Source organism: Oncorhynchus gorbuscha, linkage group LG17, assembly GCF_021184085.1.
Source record: "Oncorhynchus gorbuscha isolate QuinsamMale2020 ecotype Even-year linkage group LG17, OgorEven_v1.0, whole genome shotgun sequence".
In the NCBI taxonomy this organism is placed as follows: domain Eukaryota; kingdom Metazoa; phylum Chordata; class Actinopteri; order Salmoniformes; family Salmonidae; genus Oncorhynchus; species Oncorhynchus gorbuscha.
The window spans coordinates 14,977,916-15,001,359 of record NC_060189.1 but is presented as its reverse complement, the minus strand read 5'-3'; the positions used below and the strand labels follow the sequence as shown (position 1 = coordinate 15,001,359).

Here is a 23,444-nt window from a genome sequence, read left to right as displayed (position 1 = left end):
TAAAATCCATGAACACAAACAATAAGTGTGCAGTTAAAATTGACAAAAAAACACAGATTTCTTTCCACAGTGTCATGGGGTGAGATGCATAGATGCAGCTTGAGCCCCACCCTCTTCAACATAAACATGAATTGGTGAGGGCACTAGAACAGTCTGCATCACCCAGCCTCATCCTACTAGAATCTGAAGTCAAATGTCTACAGTTTGCTGATGATCTGGTGCTTTTGTCCCCAACCAAGGAGGGCCTGGAGCAACACCTAGATCTTCTGTGCAGATTCTGTCAGACCTGGGCCCTGACAGACCTGGGCCCTGACAGACCTGGGCCCTGACAGACCTGGGCCCTGACAGACCTGGCCCCTGACAGACCGGGCCCTGACAGTAAATCTCAGGAAGACAAAAAAGATCCAGTTGCAAAGACCAGAAATACAAATTCCATCTAGACACCGTTGCCCTGGAACACAAAAGAAGACCGATACATAACTTGAATTGAGAGACAAGGCAAGAAGGGCCTTCTATGCCATCAAAAGGAACAACAAATTTGGCATCCCAATTAGGATCTGACAAAAAATACTTGAATAATTGAATTAAAAAATAAATATTGAAAATAATACTGTACATATATTTAAATATATATATACAGTATAAGAGTGATTGGAAATAATGCAGACAATTACATTGATAGAACCCACAATCTGCAATAATAAAGCTGATCTACCCCCGAAAACATATTTAATCAGTTATAGAACCCATTGGCCTCTAAGGTTGTGTGGGGTCCGCTTACCAAATTGGTTAATTCACAAAATGGGACAAACACCAAATTGAGACTCTGCATGTAGAATTCTGCAGAAACATCCGCCTTGTACAATGTAAAACACCAAATAAGGTATGCAGAGCAGAATTAGGATGACACCTGCTAATTATCCAAATCCAAAAAAGAGACGTTAATTAATACAACCACTTAAACAGAATACGATTCCCAAACCTTTCATAACAAAGCCATCACCTACAGAGAGATGAGCCTAGAGAAGAGTCTGGCTCTGTTCACAAACACAAACAAACCCCACAGAGCCCCAGGACAGAAACACAATTAGACCCAACCAAATCATGAGAAAACAAAAATATAATTACTTGACAAATTGGAAAGAATTACCAAAAGACATAGCAAACTAGAATGTTATTTGGCCCTAAACAGAGAATACACAGCGGCAGAATACCTGACCACTGTGACTGACCCAAACTTAAGGAAAGCTTTGACTATGTACAGACTCAGTGAGCATAGCCTTGCTATTGAGAAAGGCCGCTGTAGGCAGGCCTGGCTCTCAAGAGAAGACAGGCTATGTGCTCACTGCCCACAACATGAGGTGGAAACTGAGCTGCACTTCCTAACCTCCTGCCAAATGTATGGCCATATTTGAGACATATTTTCCTCAGATTACACAGACCCACAACCAATTTGAAAAACAAATCAAATTTTGATAAACTCCCATATCTCCTGGGTGAAATACCAGTGTGACATCACAGCAGCAAGATGTGTGACCTGTTGCCACAAGAAAAGGGCAACCAGTGAAGAACAAACACCATTATAAATACAACCCACATTTATGTTTCTTTATTTTCCCTTTTGTACTTTAACTATTTGCACATTTGTACCACACTGTAGGCTACATAATCATAATATGATATTTGAAATGTCTCTATTATTTTGAAACATTTGAGTGTAATGTTTACTGTAAAAATTGTATTGTTTATTTCACTTTTGTTGATTGATTGCCAATAAAGCCCTTTGAATTGAGTTTAATTAAATTGACAGAGATGGACAGAAAGAGAGAGAGAGAGAGAGAGAGAGAGAGAGAGAGAGAGAGAGAGAGAGAGAGAGAGAGAGAGAGAGAGAGAGAGAGAGAGAGAGAGAGAGAGAGAGAGAGAGAGAGAGAGAAATGTGCAAACAAATGAAGCCAGTAGGCCTACTTGACTATGTATCAGTCCAGAGTCTTGTCATTTCTGCTTAGAAAGAACATTGTGTGGGGGGGATTGTGTGTGTGGGGGGGGGGTTCAACATTTTTCATCGTGCTGTTTATTTAATTTGATTGGTCTTTATTAAATATAAACAGATATTCGATTGCAGCACACGTCATGCGCTATATGCTCTGCTGAAGGCATGCCTACATGTAGGAGAGAGTGCCGTAGTTCCACTGGAAATCCAGAAGATGGCGACAGCGCATCGCATGGAGAAAGAACCTCCTTCATGTTTAAAAAGTTAAGATGACGACTTCGAAGTTTCAATACGTTTTTATCGGTCAAGGTAATAAGCATGGCACGGTGACCATGGCGGTAACATAGGTAATTGCATGGGATAAGCTAACTCATAATTTTCCAGAAAGTGACATAGGGTGGAGAGTGTTAGCTTCTTATCGAATATCTCATATATAAAATATGCTACACTTTGGTAAACTAGCACCCGTAAGATAATTTATAACATAGGCGGTTAACAGTCCTATACTGTAATTTAGTAACCTAAACCTTTGGTTCGTAGTGTAGTTTCGCGGGCAGCTATCTAAACTTATCATGGTCGAATTACCGGCCTGGGTGCTAGACCGCCTGGTGTCTAGCACCCAGACAGTCTCACTCAGCTGTCATATTAAAAACTGCTCTGCACCCTATGGCACAATGTGCAGAATTGCAGGAAATTAACTATAAAACAGCTAATTGTCCTCTCGGCACAATGAGATGAATTGCATAAAATGACAATTGCACAATTATTCTCTCTCCCCATGGCAAAATGTGTAGAATTGCAGCAAGCTTTATTTAAAACTGCAGAATTGCACGAAATTAACTCTAAAACTTAAAAAATGCAGCAATGTCGTACGGATGTTGGTATGCAGACTCGCGAACTCCTATGAGGAGTTCAGGTTTATGGTGGCCCCCACCCCCATCAAAATTGCCCATCCCTACTCCAGGGGATCAGGGGATTACACGAGTGTCAATCCAAATCACCCAGTCCTTCCACTCTTCACTGACCGGATGACCACACCTCTACTCGCGGAGATATGGACCTAATCATTTAACAAGTCGCTATTGGATTTTTATCGGCATTATCAGTTTGATTTGCAGGTAAGTTGACTTTATTTTTGTATTTGTGTGTCTGAGGCACATCGAGTTGCAAATGTGAGTGTTCTCTGACTTACGTTTGTGGCTGCCAATATTATGGAGGGACCCTTCGGACACAGCTTGCTGCGTGGCCGTTGTCTGATCTGCATAAGTAATGTATTAGGATAGTGTTGTTACATTGTTGTAACACATGTTGTTACAATGTACCAACAGTTTCAGTCTGAAGAACCGACAATAAACATTAGGGGACAAAATAGGTTATTTGAAATCTGACGTTACAGCTATTATATTTAACAGCCCATTTAAATTATATTCAAAAAGTATAACAAGAGACACAACTAGTCTACACGTGTTCCATAGAGAATATAATATGAGATTTACAAAAGTATAACAAGAGGCACAACTAGTCTACACGTGTTCCATAGAGAATATAATATGAGATTTACAAAAGTATAACAAGAGGCACAACTAGTCTACACGTGTTCCATAGAGAATATAATATGAGATTTACAAAAGTATAACAAGAGACACAACTAGTCTACACGTGTTCCATAGAGAATATAATATGAGATTTACAAAAGTATATATTGACACTCTCATATGGTACATTCATGTTTTGAATTTCACAGTTTTGAGTTTCAATGTTTTGTGTATCAATGTTTTTTGCGTGTTAATGTTTTGAGTGTTAATGTTTTGAGTTTCAATGTTTTTTTAGTGTTAATGTTTTGAGTTTCAATGTTAGAGCCTTGAGTTTCTTTTTTTAATGAGTAAAATGCAGAGGTGTTTTTAGGATTGTAGCCTCCAATAATCTCCACAGTCATGAGGAGTTGAATATCTGATCCTTACTTATGTTACTTAATTAGCAAGTAGACCTAAGAATTAGGAAGCAAGTAAAATAAGTAAAAGCAGAAATGATTGAAATGCATGTCTGATGGCCTATGTTGCACATTTATCTTCTGAATCCTGCTAGTAGGATATAGTCACGTACGTGTGTAGACAACACAAGCTTTGTGTTTTTCTCCTAGACTGTTCTCAAGGCCAGAGTCTAGTTGTCTCCATCCTGCTGCTTTTGACAGAGCTGCTGCTGCCAGAAATAGAATCAGTACAGTGACAAGGAGATGTGGACTACATTAGAACATTTACAGTGACAAGGAGATGAGGTCTACATTAGAACATTTACAGTGACAAGGAGATGAGGTCTAATATAATATTTACAGTGACAATGAGATGAGGTCTAATATAATATTTACAGTAACAATGAGATGAGGTCTACATTAAAATATTTACAGTGACAAGGAGATGAGGTCTACATTAAAATATTTACAGTGACAAGGAGATGAGGTCTACATTAGAACATTTACAGTGACAAGGAGATGAGGTCTAATATAATATTTACAGTGACAAGGAGATGAGAACTACATTCGAACATTTACAGTGACAAGGAGATGAGGTCTAATATAATATTTACAGTGACAAGGAGATGTGGACTACATTAGAACATTTACAGTGACAAGGAGATGAGGTCTACATTAGAACATTTACAGTGACAAGGAGATGAGGTCTACATTAGAACATTTACAGTGACAAGGAGATGAGGTCTACATTAAAATATTTACAGTAACAAGGAGATGAGGTCTAATATAATATTTACAGTAACAAGGAGATGAGGTCTAATATAATATTTACAGTGACAAGGAGATGAGGTCTAATATAATATTTACAGTGACAAGGAGATGTGGACTACATTAGAACATTTACAGTGACAAGGAGATGAGGTCTACATTAGAACATTTACAGTGACAATGAGATGAGGTCTACATTAAAATATTTACAGTAACAAGGAGATGAGGTCTAATATAATATTTACAGTAACAAGGAGATGAGGTCTAATATAATATTTACAGTGACAAGGAGATGAGGTCTAATATAATATTTACAGTAACAAGGAGATGAGGTCTAATATAATATTTACAGTGACAAGGAGATGAGGTCTAATATAATATTTACAGTAACAAGGAGATGAGGTCTAATATAATATTTACAGTAACAAGGAGATGAGGTCTAATATAATATTTACAGTGACAAGGAGATGAGGTCTAATATAATATTTACAGTGACAAGGAGATGAGGTCTAATATAATATTTACAGTGACAATGAGATGAGGTCTACATGAAAATATTTACAGTAACAAGGAGATGAGAACTAATATAATATTTACAGTAACAATGAGATGAGGTCTACATTAAAATATTTACAGTAACAAGGAGATGAGGTCTAATATAATATTTACAGTAACAAGGAGATGAGGTCTAATATAATATTTACAGTGACAAGGAGATGAGGTCTAATATAATATTTACAGTAACAAGGAGATGAGGTCTAATATAATATTTACAGTAACAAGGAGATGAGGTCTAATATAATATTTACAGTGACAAGGAGAGGAGGTCTAATATAATATTTACAGTGACAATGAGATGAGGTCTAATATAATATTTACAATAACAAGGAGATGGGGTCTAATATAACATTTACAGTAACAAGGAGATGAGGTCTAATATAATATTTACAGTGACAAGGAGATGAGGTCTAATATAATATTTACAGTGACAAAGAGATGAGGTCTAATATAATAATTACAGTGACAAGGAGATGAGGTCTAATATAATATTTACAGTGACAATGAGATGAGGTCTACATTAAAATATTTACAGTAACAAGGAGATGAGAACTAATATAATATTTACAGTAACAATGAGATGAGGTCTACATTAAAATATTTACAGTAACAAGGAGATGAGGTCTAATATAATATTTACAGTAACAAGGAGATGAGGTCTAATATAATATTTACAGTGACAAGGAGATGAGGTCTAATATAATATTTACAGTAACAAGGAGATGAGGTCTAATATAATATTTACAGTAACAAGGAGATGAGGTCTAATATAATATTTACAGTGACAATGAGATGAGGTCTAATATAATATTTACAGTGACAAGGAGATGAGGTCTAATATAATATTTACAGTGACAATGAGATGAGGTCTAATACAGCCAAGTCCAGTAAAAAGGAGTGAGGTCTGTTTTTTCACCTTGCTGGGAAGGGAACCATCCAGTAACCAGAGACTATTAGGTGCAAAAGAAAGTAAGATGCTTGTATTGTTCTCTCTGGATTAGACATACTGGTCTGGGGGGTTATGGCTTGACACTTGGATCGCTGTTAAAGACTGGTTTGTGTTTGATGGTTTTGTTTATTTGGTGGGTCACAAAGATATTTTAAACCCCACTTTAATATAGTCTGTGTCACAGACAGCCTAGATGACACAGACCCAGACAGCTTAGATGACACAGACCCAGACAGCCTACATGACACAGACCCAGACAGCCTAGACGACACAGACCCAGACAGCCTAGATGACACAGACCCAGACAGCCTACATGACACAGACCCAGACAGCCTAGATGACACAGACCCAGACAGCCTAGATGACACAGACCCAGACAGCCTAGATGACACAGATATGTGTGTCACTGAGGAGCAGCTATTCCTGTTAACACTAGAGTGAGATGACAAACACTTGTGGGGGATGGAGAGCGAGAGAGAGTGAGAGAGAGTACAAGGCAGTAGGAAAGGGAAGAGAGAGGACTTGGGAATAGAAGATGCAGAGAAAAGATAGCAGGAAGAGGGTGGGTAAGAAAGGAGAGAGCGAAAGGGGGAGAAAGATAGAGACAGTTTGAGTCTGAGAGAGGGAAAGGGGGAGAAAGAGAGAGACAGTTTGAGTCAGAGAGCGAAAGGGGGAGAAAGAGAGAGACAGTTTGAGTCTGAGAGAGGGAAAGGGGGAGAAAGAGAGAGACAGTTTGAGTCAGAGAGCGAAAGGGGGAGAAAGAGAGACAGTTTGAGTCTGAGAGAGCGAAAGGGGGAGAAAGAGAGAGACAGTTTGAGTCTGAGAGAGCGAAAGGGGGAGAAAGAGAGAGACAGTTTGAGTCTGAGAGAGGGAAAGGGAGAGAGAGAGACAGTTTGAGTCTGAGAGAGCGAAAGGGGGAGAAAGAGAGAGACAGTTTGAGTCTGAGAGAGGGAAAGGGAGAGAGAGCGACAGTTTGAGTCTGAGAGAGGGAAAGGGAGAGAGAGAGAGAGAGAGAGAGAGAGACAGTTTGAGTCTGAGAGAGGGAAAGGGAGAGAGAGAGAGAGAGAGACAGTTTGAGTCTGAGAGAGGGAAAGGGGGAGAAAGAGAGAGACAGTTTGAGTCTGAGAGAGCGAAAGGGGGAGAGAGAGAGAACAAAGAATAATTGTAACAATTTAGGACTAATGAGATGTAGCAAAGATTCCATTACATGGTATATACATGTACTTACATAGTATATATAATTACTTTTTTGTTTATTTGAGAAAGATACTTAAGAGCGACACTGTGTACCATTTCAAGGAAGTTCAGAGAGCTGCCTCAGAGTTTTTTCCGGGAACAGCCTCTATTCCATATTCCTTGTCTTATATTCCCTATTCCACATCCCTATCCCTCCTGGGCAGCTTGTGTCCCTGGATGGGCACATTGATCCAAGAAGCTATTGAGAAAACAGTGAAAGAATGTGTTTGTTTAGGGTCAGTAATGTTGTAGCATCTGCTAAACTGGATTCCCATCTCACGAGGGGTTGGCCTCAGAGTATTCAGCTCCGTTTCAAAGAGCTGCCTGCTGCCATATTCACCAGCTGACACTGACACAAAAATAAATAAAACACACACACACACTGTGCACATACGTGCGCACACAACACACACACACATACACTGAAATACACACACACACAAAGAACAAACAAACATTTCCTAGCTCATGCCTTGAGATGGAGGAGCTCTGAATGCATCTGGCTGTGCCTATAATGTGAACCTTTAGTAGGTTAGGACTGTGTGTGTGTGTGTGTGTGTGTGTGTGTGTGTGTGTGTGTGTGTGTGTGTGTGTGTGTGTGTGTGTGTGTGTGTGTGTGTGTGTGTGTGTGTGTGTGTGTGTGTGTGTGTGTGTGTGTGTGTGTGTGTGTGTGTGTGTGTGTGTGTGTGTGTGTGTGTGTGTGTGTGTGTGTGTTGTTTGTTTGTCGTGGTTTGGCCTCAGGCCAGTAAGTGTGAGCAGAGCCTGCTGAGCATCTGGTACATGCCATTGGCTTGGGCGAGTGTGAGAGTGGGGGTTGGGACTGTTTGCCCGCTCACTACCTGGGCGTATGTGTGGCTTCCATGTTGAGGCCCTCTTTGCGGGGGTGGGGTGCATGGGGTGGGCAGGAGTGGCATAGGTCTGATCTGAGGGGGCCTAAATGGGGTGTGGGCATGGTTGACGTGGGGGAGTGTTGATTGGTTGGGGTGGGGGTGTTGATGTGTCTGGGTGTGCTGTGGTCTGGATGTAATTCCTCTTGGCGTGGGTCCTCTATGTGTAGGTCCAGGGGGGGTCCTGCAGGTCTGGGAGGGTGTCTCGCTGGTCTGGGTGGGGTGTCTATTGATCTTTTGCTCCTGTGTGAAGTGTTGGGGATACATTTGAGAGCGATGTCCTTTAGAGTTGGGGCAAAGGTGGGCACTGCTGCCTTGTAGAGGTGTGGACCTGGTCATAGGGCTGTTCAAGTCCAGGGTGGAGTGGTGGGCCAGGAAAACATTTGGTTTTGAGGCACAGTCACGGGAAATACTTGCGTTTACCCGCTGTATTGTGGCAGGGTGGAAGTCTTTTCGTGGTAGCAGGGTGGAGATAACCACTTGTGCGTTGGGGAAAGTAGAAAGAGCATTTTCAATCACTCCCTTCAGTGCTGTGGCCACCCTTTCCTGCTGTGTTCTAAGGTTGTTTGTGCCTGTGTGTATTATTATGTGGCTGGGTGACCCTAGTTGGTCCTCAGTTGAGCCTAGTTGGTCCAGAGTTTAGACACACTGTGTTTGAGTCCATAAGTAGTACAATCTGTGTCTTGTGTTTGTCCTCAGTGGGTGTGGGGGGGTTGTCAGAAAGGCTATCAGGGTGGCTGACAGGAGGGGTGCTCAGAGGGTGTGAGAGCCGCTGGGCTTGGGGTTCTTCATTCGACTGTTCTGCTGTGGTGTCGAGAATTTTGTTGGGTGCTGAGGTGGGCTGTTCTGCTGGCTTCTCTGTGGGGGTGGCCACCTCTCTAGTGGGTTGTTCTCTGTCACACGCCGTCCCCCTCAACCTCTCCTCCGTCCCCCTCACCCTCTCCTCCATCCCCCTCAACCTCTCCTACACCAGCAGTCTGATACTCTCCTCTAGTGCTCTGTTCTGCTCCTCTTTCTCCTGTTGTAGTTGTCTCACCACTGTCCAGAGTGCAGATATGTCTCTGTCCACCTCCAGCTCTCCGGGTCTGGTTAAGGGGCTGTTGTTGTGCTGGACTGTTGTCTGGGTCTGTGCTGACTGAAGTGTAATCACCTGCTGTTCCAGCTCTACCTGCCTCACCTCCAGCTGGGTTAATTTGTCCTTCATTTCAATGAGGGAGTGGTAATCTGTGCTGGGAGGTTGACTCTCCGCTGGGGGTGGCTCGTCTGTGGGGTTACATAATGAAGAGGTCTGGTCTGACCCGCTCGGTGTGGGGGTATCTTTATCAAGGGAGAGCTTCTCTTGCTGGGCTAATTCTTTGATTAGCTGAAAGTCCAGCTGAAACTGTTTGGGGTTACCCTGTACCATTACTGTTCCGGACTTATAGATATTTATATTACCTGACTCAGAGTCCTCATTATCAAGTATTCTAAGTTTCCACCCCTCGTTAACCCCCCCTCTCTTAACAAAGGGGTAGTGTGCTAATATAGCACTGTGCCATGCCAGGGGATGGTTTGTGTGGAAGATAAGGTTGCTGATGTTCCCATTTTTGTAATAGTCAGCAAAAAGTGTCTCTTGATTTTCCATAAGGAGCTTCATTTTGTAGTCTTTTCTTGCCTTATCATTCTTTACATGCAAAGGGTACTGTATTTTAATTACCTCTGAACAGCGGGAGGGAGCTTCTAAGGCCTCTCCATTTGGTTGGGGTAGACTGTGTGACTCTCCTGCCATTGTTGGGCTAATGGGCTTTGACACCTCTCACTTGACACGTCAGTGCTAGTTGAAGCTGTATCAAGCTTGGTAGAATTATGTTAGAATTCAGTCCTTATAAAGTAATGTTGTGTATTTTTCTTCTTGGCTTTTGGAGATAAAATATAGTTTCAGACTAAACATTACTCACTCAGTTCAAGGTTGGATGGTGTTTTCAGGTTTCCGTTGTTTTCCAGAGAATTTGCTGTATAGAGTAATACATCTTGGTAGTTGTGAACCTTCCAGGTGATTCCGTAATTCCGTCCAAAATCAAGTGTTGATTTGAAGTAAAGGTTATGTTGTAGAGGGTAGAATCCAGTATGTGTTCCTTACAAAAAATCCAAGTTTATCTAACTCCTAATCTATCTTTTTTAAAGAAAATGCTGAAAAATGCAGGAGCTCATCTGATCGTGACCTCTCTCTCTCTCTCTCTCTCTCTCTCTCTCTCTCTCTCTCTCTCTCTCTCTATCCTATCACCATTACAATAACAGAGGATGTTAGCATTTCATATCATACCCCCAAGACATGCTAACCTCTCACCATAACAATAACAGAGGACGTTATAGCATTCTTAAGGGGGTATGATATTTGCTAAACTTAATTGGCAAGTTTTGTCTGTTGTAGCTCTATCCTCAACCTTAACTTAACCATTAGGTAATAATGCCTCAACCTTAACTTAACCATTAGGTAATAATGCCTAGACCTTAACTTAACCATTAGGAAATAATGCCTAAACCTTAACTTAACCATTAGGTAATAATGCCTAAACCTTAACTTAACCATTAGGTAATAATGCCTAAACCTTAACTTAACCATTAGGTAATAATGCCTAAACCTTAACTTAACCATTAGGTAATAATGCCTAAACCGTAACTTAACCATTAGGTAATAATGCCTAAACTTAACTGTCCAGTTGTTTCTTTTGTAACCGTAACCCTTTCCCAAACTTAACCGTTGAAATGTAACGTTTGTAGAACTTAGAAATTTTACGTTTGGAGAAACATCAACGAATGTCAAAATCTGAAGTCAAATCGGTAAAACCGTGAGATCTTGTTAGCATGTGTTTGTGTGTGTGCACGTGAATGTGTGTGTGTGTGTAATTTAGGCCCTGCTCTTATAGATGGATAAAAGTCTATAATGTTCTTCTTCTGCACCTCCCTTCTACTCTTTAGAAGGCCAGTGTCTGCTTGTTAGGGTGAGAACACACACAGGACAGAGATCCCACACAGACACAGGACAGAGATCCCACACTGACACAGGACAGAGATCCCCACACTGACACAGGACAGAGATCCCCACACTGACACAGGACAGAGATCCCACACTGACACAGGACAGAGATCCCACACTGACACAGGACAGAGATCCCCACACTGACACAGGACAGAGATCCCACACTGACACAGGACAGAGATCCCACGCTGACACAGGACAGAGATCCCACACTGACACAGGACAGAGATCCCACACTGACACAGGACAGAGATCCCACACTGACACAGGACAGAGATCCCACACTGACACAGGACAGAGATCCCACACTGACACAGGACAGAGATCCCACACTGACACAGGACAGAGAACCCCACACTGACACAGGACAGAGATCCCCACACTGACACAGGACAGAGATCCCACAATGACACAGGACAGAGATCCCACACTGACACAGGACAGAGATCCCACACTGACACAGGACAGAGATCCCACACTGACACAGGACAGAGATCCCACACTGACACAGGACAGAGATCCCCACACTGACACAGGACAGAGATCCCACACTGACACAGGACAGAGATCCCACACTAACACAGGACAGAGATCCCACACTGACATAGGACAGAGATCCCACACTGACACAGGACAGAGATCCCACACTGACACAGGACAGAGATCCCACACTGACACAGGACAGAGATCCCCACACTGACACAGGACAGAGATCCCACACTGACACAGGACAGAGATCCCACACTGACACAGGACAGAGATCCCACACTGACACAGGACAGAGATCCCCCACACTGACACAGGACAGAGATCCCACACTGACACAGGACAGAGATCCCACACTGACACAGGACAGAGATCCCACACTGACACAGGACAGAGATCCCACACTGACACAGGACAGAGATCCCACACTGACACAGGACAGAGATCCCACACTGACACAGGACAGAGATCCCCACACTGACACAGGACAGAGATCCCACACTGACACAGGACAGAGATCCCACACTGACACAGGACAGAGATCCCACACTGACACAGTCTACTTTCATCTATCAGATGTATTCTTACCAGGAAGTCCCATTGATGGCATCAAAGACTTATTTTCCAAGGAAGATCGTTCCCCATATGTACACTCTTAGACAAAAGAGTTCCAAAGAATTGCTCGGCAGTCGCCATAGGATAACCATTACTGGTTCCAGGGGGAACCCTTTTAGGTTTCAGGTAGAACCCTTTTGGGTTCCATGTAGAACCCTCTGGGGAACCCAAAAGAGAATCGGAGAACCCCTTGAAGAACCCTTTTTGGTTCCAGGTAGAACCCTCTACATGGTACTCAAAAGGGTTCTACTTGGAACCAAAAAGGGTTATCCTATGGGGAAAACCAAAGAACCCTTTTGGAACCTTTTTTTCTAAGAGTGTAAAACATTTGGGGAATATGTCAACAATGGACTAATGAAACAAATACCAAAAGATAGTTTTTGAGTGGGATTTTCCTTTAAGAGTGCTATCCATGTTTTAACTGACTATTTTAATCAAATGTACCATAAAATATGCTCATGATAGGCAGCATCTCCACTCTGTGATTTGTAATGTGAGGTTGAGATCGGTAGAAAAGCTGCATTTTAAGCGCTGTTTGACAAGGGGTTGTAGAGGCTCTTGAATACAAGACTGAAATGTGTGTGTGAGAGAGAGAAGGGTCATAAACACAATATGCTCTCACAGTCTCACTGCAGAATTAGACTTTCCTCCACGTTTCCCCAAACATCCAATTCCTAAATTGCTCTAAACATCACATTTCAAGTGGTTTTTGACATCATGCGTTGACTCCTCCTTTCAGTATTGTTCTATTTCTCCAAACATCAAATTCAGAAGGTTAAAGAGTTAAGATTTTGGATAGGGTTAAAACATTAAGTTTAGTCACTCATTCTGAATGATTAAGATAAGGGTTAAGGTTTGGGATAGGGTTAAAACATTACGTTTAGTCACTCATTCTGAATGATTAAGATAAGGGTTAAGGTTTGGGATAGGGTTAAAACATTACGTTTAGTCACTCATTCTGAATGATTAAGATAAGGGTTAAGGTTTGGGATAGGGTTAAAACATTACGTTTAGTCACTCATTCTGAATGATTAAGATAAGGGTTAAGGTTTGGGATAGGGTTAAAACATTACGTTTAGTCACTCATTCTGAATGATTAAGATAAGGGTTAAGGTTTGGGATAGGGTTAAAACATTACGTTTAGTCACTCATTCTGAATGATTAAGATAAGGGTTAAGGTTTGGGATAGGTTTGAAAAAGAAACTATTTTACAAGTGTCCCCCACTGGGATCGAACACATAACCTTCTGATCCAGAATCATGGGATTAGACCCATCCTTCACCCCATCGCCCTAGCAAAACCCAAGCCTACTTAATGGTAATAGCATTCACTGTTGACCCTAGCAGATCGTTTTGAAAGCATTTCCCAACGTCCTCAGGACATGGATAGATGTCCAATTTTGAAGTCACTCTTTAGCAATCTGCCTGCATAAACAGGCGCAATAGTGCTACTGCTCTCCGTGGGGGAAAGAAAGAGGAGGAAGAAAGGGAGGAGATGGGGAGGAGGGGAGGGAAAGATGAAAGATGAAAGAAACTGCTACCTCCCTGTCAGGGGTTGAGGCGAGGGGGAGTGAGGGGCTATTTAAGGCCCCAAAGCGCCATCAGTCCACCTCTCCTTTTATCTCCTGCCCTCCCTCTCCTTTCCTATCTTTCTCTCCTTTTGAAAACCCTCCATTCAGTGAAGTTAGAGGTGTGATGATGACTTTTCTTGCTCTGGTCATTTCACTGTTTTGTCTTCCTTCTCTTCTTTTCCTCATAAACTGGCCCAGTGTATTAAACCTCACCAGAAAGTAGCACTACACATATGTGCGTATACAGTATTTGTGTGTGTGTGTGTGTGTGTGTGTGTGTGTGTGTGTGTGTGTGTGTGTGTGTGTGTGTGTGTGTGTGTGTGTGTGTGTGTGTGTGTGTGTGTGTGTGTGTGTGTGTGTGTGTGTGTGTGTGTGTGTGTGTGTGTGTGTGCTCGTGTGTGTGTGTGTGCTCGTATGTGTGTGTGTCTTTCACCTTGTGCTTTCCCCACAGCTCTGACTGTACCACAGATAGAACAGCGAGACAGATATTTTACCGGATGTATAAATGTGAAGCATCCGCTTAGCTTTTCCACTCACTACCAAATATGGTAGTGAGAGGAAGCCCTCTGGCCTGCAGTGGGAGAAGATGGAATGAGGTCAATTTTGGCCGACGTTCTACACATTTTCTGATCGATGAAACATTTGATCTCAATACAGTTTTCTGTTCCCAAAACTAGAATTTGTTATGAACAGAGTGGACAAAGTTTTGTAGACTTCACCCTTTGCAAAAGTTATTTTTAAATCGAGTTGTTTAGAAGGAGTGCAAGGGCGAATTGAGTTATTGCACACGTGCACTTCACAGAGGAGGTGTTCCCGAATGGAAATATGCAGATGTCAGCTCGAACTCGCCAATAGGATCTCGCTAGCTCGTGCTTGGCTCTGCCCACTTCCTTGCTTCTACTGCCCACCATTGGAAATGACAGACTGTGGTCTATCTTGGTTTAGTTATAGAAATCTTTGACTGCACTGTATCTTAGATTAATTCAGACTGTTTTGAGGAAGTGTATACTGGCTACGGCATCTCAAAATGGACAACCAGTACTATTTCCTATTTTTTCTTGTTTTTCAAGCAAAGGTTTTTTAAGGGAGTATGCGAGCACACTCTTTCGGTTCATATAGCCAAACCGAAGCATGCTGACGCCTTTAGTATGTATAGAGAATGTGGTAGTGACTGTATACACTGCCTCTGGAAAGTATTCAGACCCCTTGACTTTTTCCACATTTAGTTAGGTTACAGTCTTATTCTAAAATGGATTAAATGCTTTTTTTCCCCCTCATAAATCAACACACAATACCCCATAATGACAAATAATGACATTAAATAGTACCAGCAAAACGCCAGTCTCAACGTCAACAGTGAAGAGGCGACTCCGGGAGTTGCAAAAAAAGAGACATATCTCAGACTGGCCAATAAAAAGAAAAGATTAAGTTGGGCAAAAGAACACATACACTAGTCTGAACACAGACACTACTGCCTAGAACTGCCTAGAAGGCCAGCATCCCTGTGTCACCCCTTCACTGTTTACAACATTAACAATGTATTAACACTGTATTTCTGATCAATTCTATTTGATTTTTATGGACATAAAAATGTGACTTTCTTTTAAAAACAAGGACATTTCTAAGTGACCCCAAATTTTGAACGTTAGTGTAGGTATTCCTCTTGTCCAGATGGGACAGGGCAGTGTGCAGTGGGATGGCGATTGCATCGTCTGTGGACCTGTTGGGGCGGTATGCAAACTGAGATCTTGGGTGGCTGGTAACGTGGAGGTGTATTTATATAGCCCTTCTTACATCAGCTGATATTTCAAAGTGCTGTACAGAAACCCAGCCTAAAACCCCAAACAGCAAGCAATGCAGGTGTAGAAGCACAGTGGCTAGGAAAAACTCCCTAGAAAGGCCAAAACCTAGGAAGAAACCTAGAGAGGAACCAGGCTATGAGGGGTGGCCAGTCCTCTTCTGGCTGTGCTGGGTGGAGATTATAACAGAACATGGCCAAGATGTTCAAATGTTCATAAATTACCAGCATGGTTAAATAATAATAATCACAGTAGTTGTCGAGGGTGCAACAAGTCAGCACCTCGGGAGTAAATGATAGTTGGCTTTTCATAGCTGATCATTAAGAGTATCTCTACCGCTCCTGCTGTCTCTAGAGAGTTGAAAACAGAAGGTCTGGGACAGGTAGCACGTCCGGTGAACAGGTGAGGGTTCCATAGCCGCAGGCAGAACAGTTGAAACTGGAGCAGCAGCACGGTCAGGTGGACTGGAAACAGCAAGGAGTCATCATGCCAGGTAGTCCTGAGGCATGGTCCAAGGGGTCTGGTCCTCCGAGGGAGAGAGAGAAAGAGAGAATTAGAGAGAGCATACTTAAGTTCAGACAGGAATAGCAGTGAAAGTTAACATTATGTTTTCGAATGACATCCCCAAGAGGTAAAATATATAGTGAAAACAATAGTGGTCCTAAAACGGTACCTTGAGGAACACCGAAATTTACAGTTGATTTGTCAGAGGACAAACCATTCACAGAGACAAACTGATATCTTGTCCATGTAGACCAATTTGGGTTTCCAATCTCTCCAAAAGAATGTGGTGATCGATAGTATCAAAAGCTAAGGTCTAGGAGCACGGCTTTATTACTACCACTTTTAGTGAGTTTGGTACACATCCGGTGGATAGAGAGCCGTTTATTATGTTTATTATGTTCAACATAGGAGGGCCAAGCACAGGAAGCAGCTCTTTCAGTAGTTTAGTTGGAATTGGGTCCAGTATGCAGCTTGAAGGATTAGAGGCCATGATTATTTCCATCATTGTGTCAAGAGATATAGTACTAAAACACTTGAGTGTCTCTCTTGATCCTAGGTCCTGGCAGAGTTGTGCAGACTCAGGACAACTGAGCTTTGGAGGAATACGCAGATTTAATGATCATGATCTTTTCCTCAAAGAAGTTCATGAATTTATTACTGCTGAAGTGAAAGCCATCCTCTCTTGGGGAATGCTGCTTTTTGGTTAGCGTTGCGACAGTATCAAAAATACATTTCGTATTGGTCTTATTTTCCTTGACTAAGTTGGAAAAATATGATGATCGAGCAGCAGTGAGGGCTCTTCGATACTGCCGCCATTTCCATTGCAATTTTCTGGAAGCTTACTTCCATGATCCTTGACTAGTCTCTCAAAGCACTTCATGATGACAGAAGTAGTCATTTAGTTCAATTATCTTTGCATTCTTGGGTACAGGAAAATTGGTGGCCATCTTGAAGCATGTGGGGACAGCAGACTGGGATAAGAATTGATTGAATATGTCCGTAAACACACCAGCCAGCTGGTCTGCGCATGGTCTGAGGACGCCGCTAGGAATTCCGTCTGGGCCAGCAGCCTTGGGAGGGTTAACACGTTTAAATGTTTTACTCATGTTGGCCACAGAGAAGGAGAGGGGGTGGCTCAGTTCTTGTTAGTGGGCCGCGACGTTGGCACTGTATTATCCTCAAGTGGGCAAAGAAGGTGTTTAGTTTGTCTGGAAGCGTGACGTCGCGATCGTGATGTGGCTAGTTTTCATTTTGTAGTCCATGATCTCCTGTAGACCCTGCCACATACGTCTCGTGTCTGAGCCGTTGAATTGCGACTCCACTTTGTCCCTTCGCTTTTCGCTTGTATGATTGCCTTGCGGAGGTAATGACTACACTGTTTATATTCAACCATATTCCCAGATCTCCTTCCATTGTTAACTTCTTATGTGCAAGTGGGATGGTAGCTTCCCACCTGGCCAACATCCGGTGAAATTGCAGAGAGCGAAATTCAAACTACAGAATTATCAATATTTAACTTTCATAAAATCACAAATGTAATATATCAAAATAAAGCTTAACTTCTTGTTAATCCAGCCGCTATGTGTCAAATTTCAAAAAGGCTTTACGGCGAAAGCACACCATGTGATTATCTGAGGACAGCGCCCCGCATACAAAACCATGAAAAACATATTTCAACCAGGCAGGAAAGTCGGAAATAGCAAAATGCCTTATCTTTGATGATCTTCTTCTGTTGGCACTCTAAAAGGTCCCTGTTACATCAAAAATGGTCCCTTTGTTCGATAATGTCCTTCTTTATATCCATAAAATACAAAATGAATCCCAAACATTACTAATAAACTTTTCCAAACAAGTCAAACAATGTTTATAATCAAACCTTAGGTACCCTGATACGTAAATAAACTATACAATACGGAGAATCGTTATTGTCTTCACCGGAGAAAAATACCAAAGAATGCGCTCTCATTCACGAGCTTGGAAATACTACAGCCAAAATGGGAGCCACCTAGAAAAACTACAATTTCCAGGCCATTTTTCTAAAAACCAGCCTGATACTCTTTCTAAAGACTGTTGACATCTAGTGGAAGCCCTGAGGACTTCACCTTATAATAAAAGTGGCAGCCATTGAAAATAGTGGTAGACTGAATTGTTTGGGGTGGGATGGTTTGTCCTCAGGGTTTCGCCTGCCATATCAGTTATGTTATACTCACATACATTATTTTAACAGTTTTAGAAACTTTTGAGTGTTTTCTATCCAAACCTACCAATTATATGCATATCAGTATACTCGGGAGCACCTCCAGTGCTGTGTAAGGGCTATTTGACCAAGAATGAGATTGATGGAGTGCTGTATCAGATGACCTGGCATCCACAATCACCCAGCCTCAACCCAATTCAGATGGTTTAGGATGAGTTGAACCACAGAGGGAAGGAAAAGCAGCCAACAAGTGCTCAGCATATGCGGAAACTCCCTTTCAACTCTGTTGGAAAACCATTCCAGGTGAAGCTGGTTGAGGAAAAGTGTGCAAAGCTGTCATCAATACAAAGGGTGGCTACTTTAAAGAATCTCAAATATAAAACATATTTTGATTTGTTTAACAATTTTTGTTTACTACATGATTCCATATGTGTTATTTCATAGTTGTGATGTCTTCAGTATTATTCTACAATGTAGAAAATAGTAAAAAGTTAACAAAAACCCTTGGTGTGTCCAAACCTTTGACTGGTACTGTATGTTAACTTGGGCTATTTTTAGAACTTTTCTTCCGGGATGCTTACTTGTTTTTATTCATTTACTGGGAAGCTTCGAAGGAGTAGAAATGCTTATGTTATTTATGTTAGAGCAGGGTGAGCTGCACACAATAGCTGTAGGATCAGCAGAGGCATTCAGTGCAGTTAGAGGGACATAAATTAGTTTACTTACATTGTGTCTACCAATGCCCCTGGTGTATTGTACATTTGTTGTAGCATTATGGTGACTCTGCGACACAATGGTAGTGATTAACTGAGCTGGGCTTGGGTCATTGATAAGTTATTGTCTCAACGCAGCCTTATAATGCTGTGAAAAGAGAGTTTGGAGAGTTTGTATTTTGTCCTGTTCATTCAATGTAATTGGAGAATCCAGTGTGTTCTTATAGCCTTTAATAGTTGATTGTAAGATTTGTATTTGATCATGTACAGTGGGGAGAACAAGTACTTGATACACTGCCGATTTTGCAGGTTTTCCTACTTACAAAGCATGTAGAGGTCTGTAATTTTTTATCATAGGTACACTTCAACTGTGAGAGACGGAATCTAAAACAAAAATCAAGAAAATCACATTGTATTATTTTTAAGTAATTAATTTGCATTTTATTGCATGACATAAATATTTGATCACCTACCATCCAGTAAGAATTCCGGCTCTCACAGACCTGTTAGTTTTTCTTTAAGAAGCCCTCCTGTTCTCCACTCATTACCTGTATTAACTGCACCTGTTTGAACGTTACCTGTATAAAAGACACCTGTCCACACACTCAATCAAACAGACTCCAACCTCTCCACAATGGCCAAGACCAGAGAGCTGTGTAAGGACATCAGGGATAAGATTGTAGACCTGCACAAGGCTGGGATGGGCTACAGGACAATAGGCAAGCAGCTTGGTGAGAAGGCAACAACTGTTGGCGTAATTATTAGAAAATGGAAGAAGTTCAAGATGACGGTCAATCACCCTCGGTCTGGGGCTCCGTGCAAGATCTCACCTCGTGGGGCATCAATGATCATGAGGAAGGTGAGGGATCAGCCCAGAACTACATGACAGGACCTGGTCAATGACCTGAAGAGAGCTGGGACCACAGTCTCAAAGAAAACCATTAGTAACACACTACGCCGTCATGGATTAAAATCCTGCAGCGCACACAAGGTCCCCCTGCTCAAGCCAGTGCATGTTCAGGCCCGTCTGAAGTTTGCCAATGATCATCTGGATGATCCAGAGGAGGAATGGGAGAAGGTCATGTGGTCTGATGAGACGAAAATGGAGCTTTTTGGCCTAAACTCCACTCGCCGTGTTTGGAAGAAGAATGAGTGGTGGAAACATCATTCTTTGGGGATGCTTTTCTGCAAAGGGGACAGGACGACTGCACCGTATTGAGGATGGATGGGGCCATGTATTGCGAGATCTTGGCCAACAACCTCCTTCCCTCAGTAAGAGCATTGAAGATGGGTCGTGGCTGGGTCTTCCAGCATGACAACGACCCGAAACACACAGCCAGGGCAACTAAGGAGTGGCTCCATAAGAAGCATCTCAAGGTCCTGGAGTGGCCTAGCCTGAACCCAATAGAACATCTTTGGAGGGAGCTGAAAGTCCGTATTGCCCAGCGACAGAACCGAAACCTGAAGGATCTGGAGAAGGTCTGTATGGAGGAGTGGGCCAAAATCCCTGCTGCAGTGTGTGCAAACCTGGCCAAGAACTACAGGAAACGTATGATCTCTGTAATTGCAAACAAAGATTTCTGCACCAAATATTAAGTTCTGCTTTTCTGATGTATCAAATACTTATGTCATGCAATAAATTGCTAATTAATTACTTAAAAATCATACGATGTGATTTTCTGGATTTTGGTTTTAGATTCCATCTCTCACAGTTGAAGTTCTTGTTCTCCCCACTGTATATTTTTTTGCTGTTTGTACATTGTTTTCAGTTCAAAAATATTGGAGAACTGGTTAATCCATCTATCCATTTTGGATAGATAACTCTTCATCTTGTTGTTTGTTTAGTGTTTTCCAATTTTCCCAGAAGCTGCTAGAGTCTATGGATTCTTCAATTACAGCTGATTTCTGACATGTTGTTCCTTGTTTTTCAGTAGTGTATTTCTGTGTTGTTTCATTGTATCACTATAGTGAAGGCGTAGCCTCATATTTTCAGTTGTGAGACAGTTCCATATGTTCAGCAAGTAAAGCACCGTAACGTGCAGTTACCTCTACAAGCTCCTTGTAGTTCCACTTGTTAGCAGAACTTTAGAGAACATCCCTGTTTCTTCTTACTTTCTCTTTGTGTTGCGCAGTTTGAATACACAGATCTTTGTCATGCTCGATGCAGCTTTTTCCCAGAAGCTTGAATCTGATGTGGGCATTTATATGCTCCCTGATTTAGTTTTGCCGTTTAGCTGAACGATCAATGTTCTTCATTTCACTGTACCCACCTTTCGCCCAAGGCTCAGACTTTCCAAATAGCAGGCAAGGCCAGCAATACTGGTGGCTTGATTAAATGCTCCCTGTTAACCAGCTATACTTTTGATACCAATTGGAATTGAACGCCCTCACCTTTTCATCCTTCTTCATGAAACTGATCTGAGGCGGAGGTCAACCCTCGCTTTTAATTCACACCTTTTAATCCTTCTTCATGAAACTGATCTCAGGCAGAGGTCGACCCTCTGTTTTAATTCACACCTTTTAATCCTTCTTCATGAAACTGATCTCAGGCAGAGGTCAACCCTCGCTTTTAATTCACACCTTTTAATCCTTCTTCATGAAACTGATCTCAGGCAGAGGTCGACCCTCGGTTTTAATTCACACCTTTTAATCTTTCTTCATGAAACTGATCTCAGGCAGAGGTCGACCCTCGGTTTTAATTCACACCTTTTAATCCTTCATGAAACTGATCTCAGGCAGAGGTCGACCCTCGGTTTTAATTCACACCTTTTAATCCTTCATGAAACTGATCTCAGGCAGAGGGCGACCCTCGGTTTTAATTCACACCTTATAATCCTTCTTCATGAAACTGTTCTCAGGCAGAGGTCGACCCTCGGTTTTAATTCACACCTTTTCTGCGTACCCCAGAGAATGAAATGAAAGAACATTTTCAGTAGCATGGGCAGTGAAAACTGCACACTCGAGCTGTCAGGTTGCTAGCTAGCTACTGCTACTGAAGTTAGCAAGGCAAATTGAAATACATTGCACTAATTGGACACAAAAATAAAGTTCTAAAACCAAGAAAACATTGTATAGTCTACCTCCTCCGTCATCTCTAATTTGAAGAAACTAATTTGAATTGAATAATATCCCAAAAATGCTCAACTATCACTTTTCAATCTCTATCCAATACTGTCACCAACTCACCAAGCTTCTCAACACATCGAACCTAGGAGGCCTATGAGCCTTCTTGGTTTTGTATTGATGTCAATGTACCCAGAGGAGGACGGAAGCTAGCTGTCCTCCGGCTACACCCTGGCTCTATCCCAGAGAGTGCTGTTGAAGTTACTATAGACTTTCATTTCAAAATTAAATCAATTATTTGGTCACATATGAATATACTTAGTATAGTTTTATCTAAAAAGGATACATTTTTTATGTTTCAATTTTTTTATTTTCATGAAATTTTATTGAGGAGTCTCCACTGCTCATGATTTGGTATTGCTCTGTTCAAGTAGACTGTGATTTTGCTGTGATCTGATAGGGGTGTCAGTGGGCTGACTGTGAATGCTCTGAGAAACGTTGGGTTGAGGTCAGTGTTAAAGTAGTCAACAGTACTACTGCCAAGAGATGAGCTATAGGTGTACATACCGTAGGACACCCCTTGAAGCCTACCATTGACTATGTGCATACCCAGCGTGCGACAGAGCTGCAGGAGTTGTGACCCATTTTTATTGGTTATATTGTCGTAGTTGTGCATATGGGGGAGGGAATGCTGTCACCTCCAAGTAGGTGTTTGTCCCCCTGTGTGTTTGGGGTGTCAGGTTCTTGTCCAGTTCTGGCATTTAGGTCGCCACAGACTAGTACATGTCCCTGTGACTGGATATGAATGATTTCCCCCTCCAGGATGGAGAAGCTGTCTTCATTAAAGTATGGGGATTCTAATGGGTGGATATAAGTAGCACACAGGTGGACATTTTGATTTGTTGAGATAATTTCCTTCCTTTTGTAAAATGTTCTTGTTTTGATGAATGTAATAGAGTGAGTTAGGTCTGCTCTATTACAAATGAGCATACCCCCTGAGTTCATTCCCTGTTTCACACCTGGTAGTTTGGTAGATGGGACTACCAGCTCTCTGTAAATTAGAGGGCAACCAGTGGGTCCATCTCCTCTATACCTCTCTCTCTCTCTCTCTCTCTCTCCCC

The 23,444-nt window shown here is 42.0% G+C and overlaps 1 protein-coding gene across 5 annotated transcripts in view; it reads left to right on the top strand.

Moving 5' to 3' along the window:
• The first annotated feature begins 2,217 nt into the window (after window positions 1-2,217).
• The window catches only part of LOC124001811 (protein GREB1-like), a 59,850-nt gene continuing 38,623 nt past the window's right edge, over window positions 2,218-23,444 (top strand). For 3 of the 5 annotated variants that reach the window (XM_046308900.1, XM_046308902.1, XM_046308898.1), the window contains exon 1: window positions 2,941-3,108. The gene's annotated coding sequence lies outside the window, so the exon portion shown is untranslated. Of the gene's footprint in view, window positions 2,338-2,940; window positions 3,109-23,444 lie in introns of those variants that run through there. The other 2 variants (XM_046308899.1, XM_046308901.1) reach the window with 2 other exon arrangements.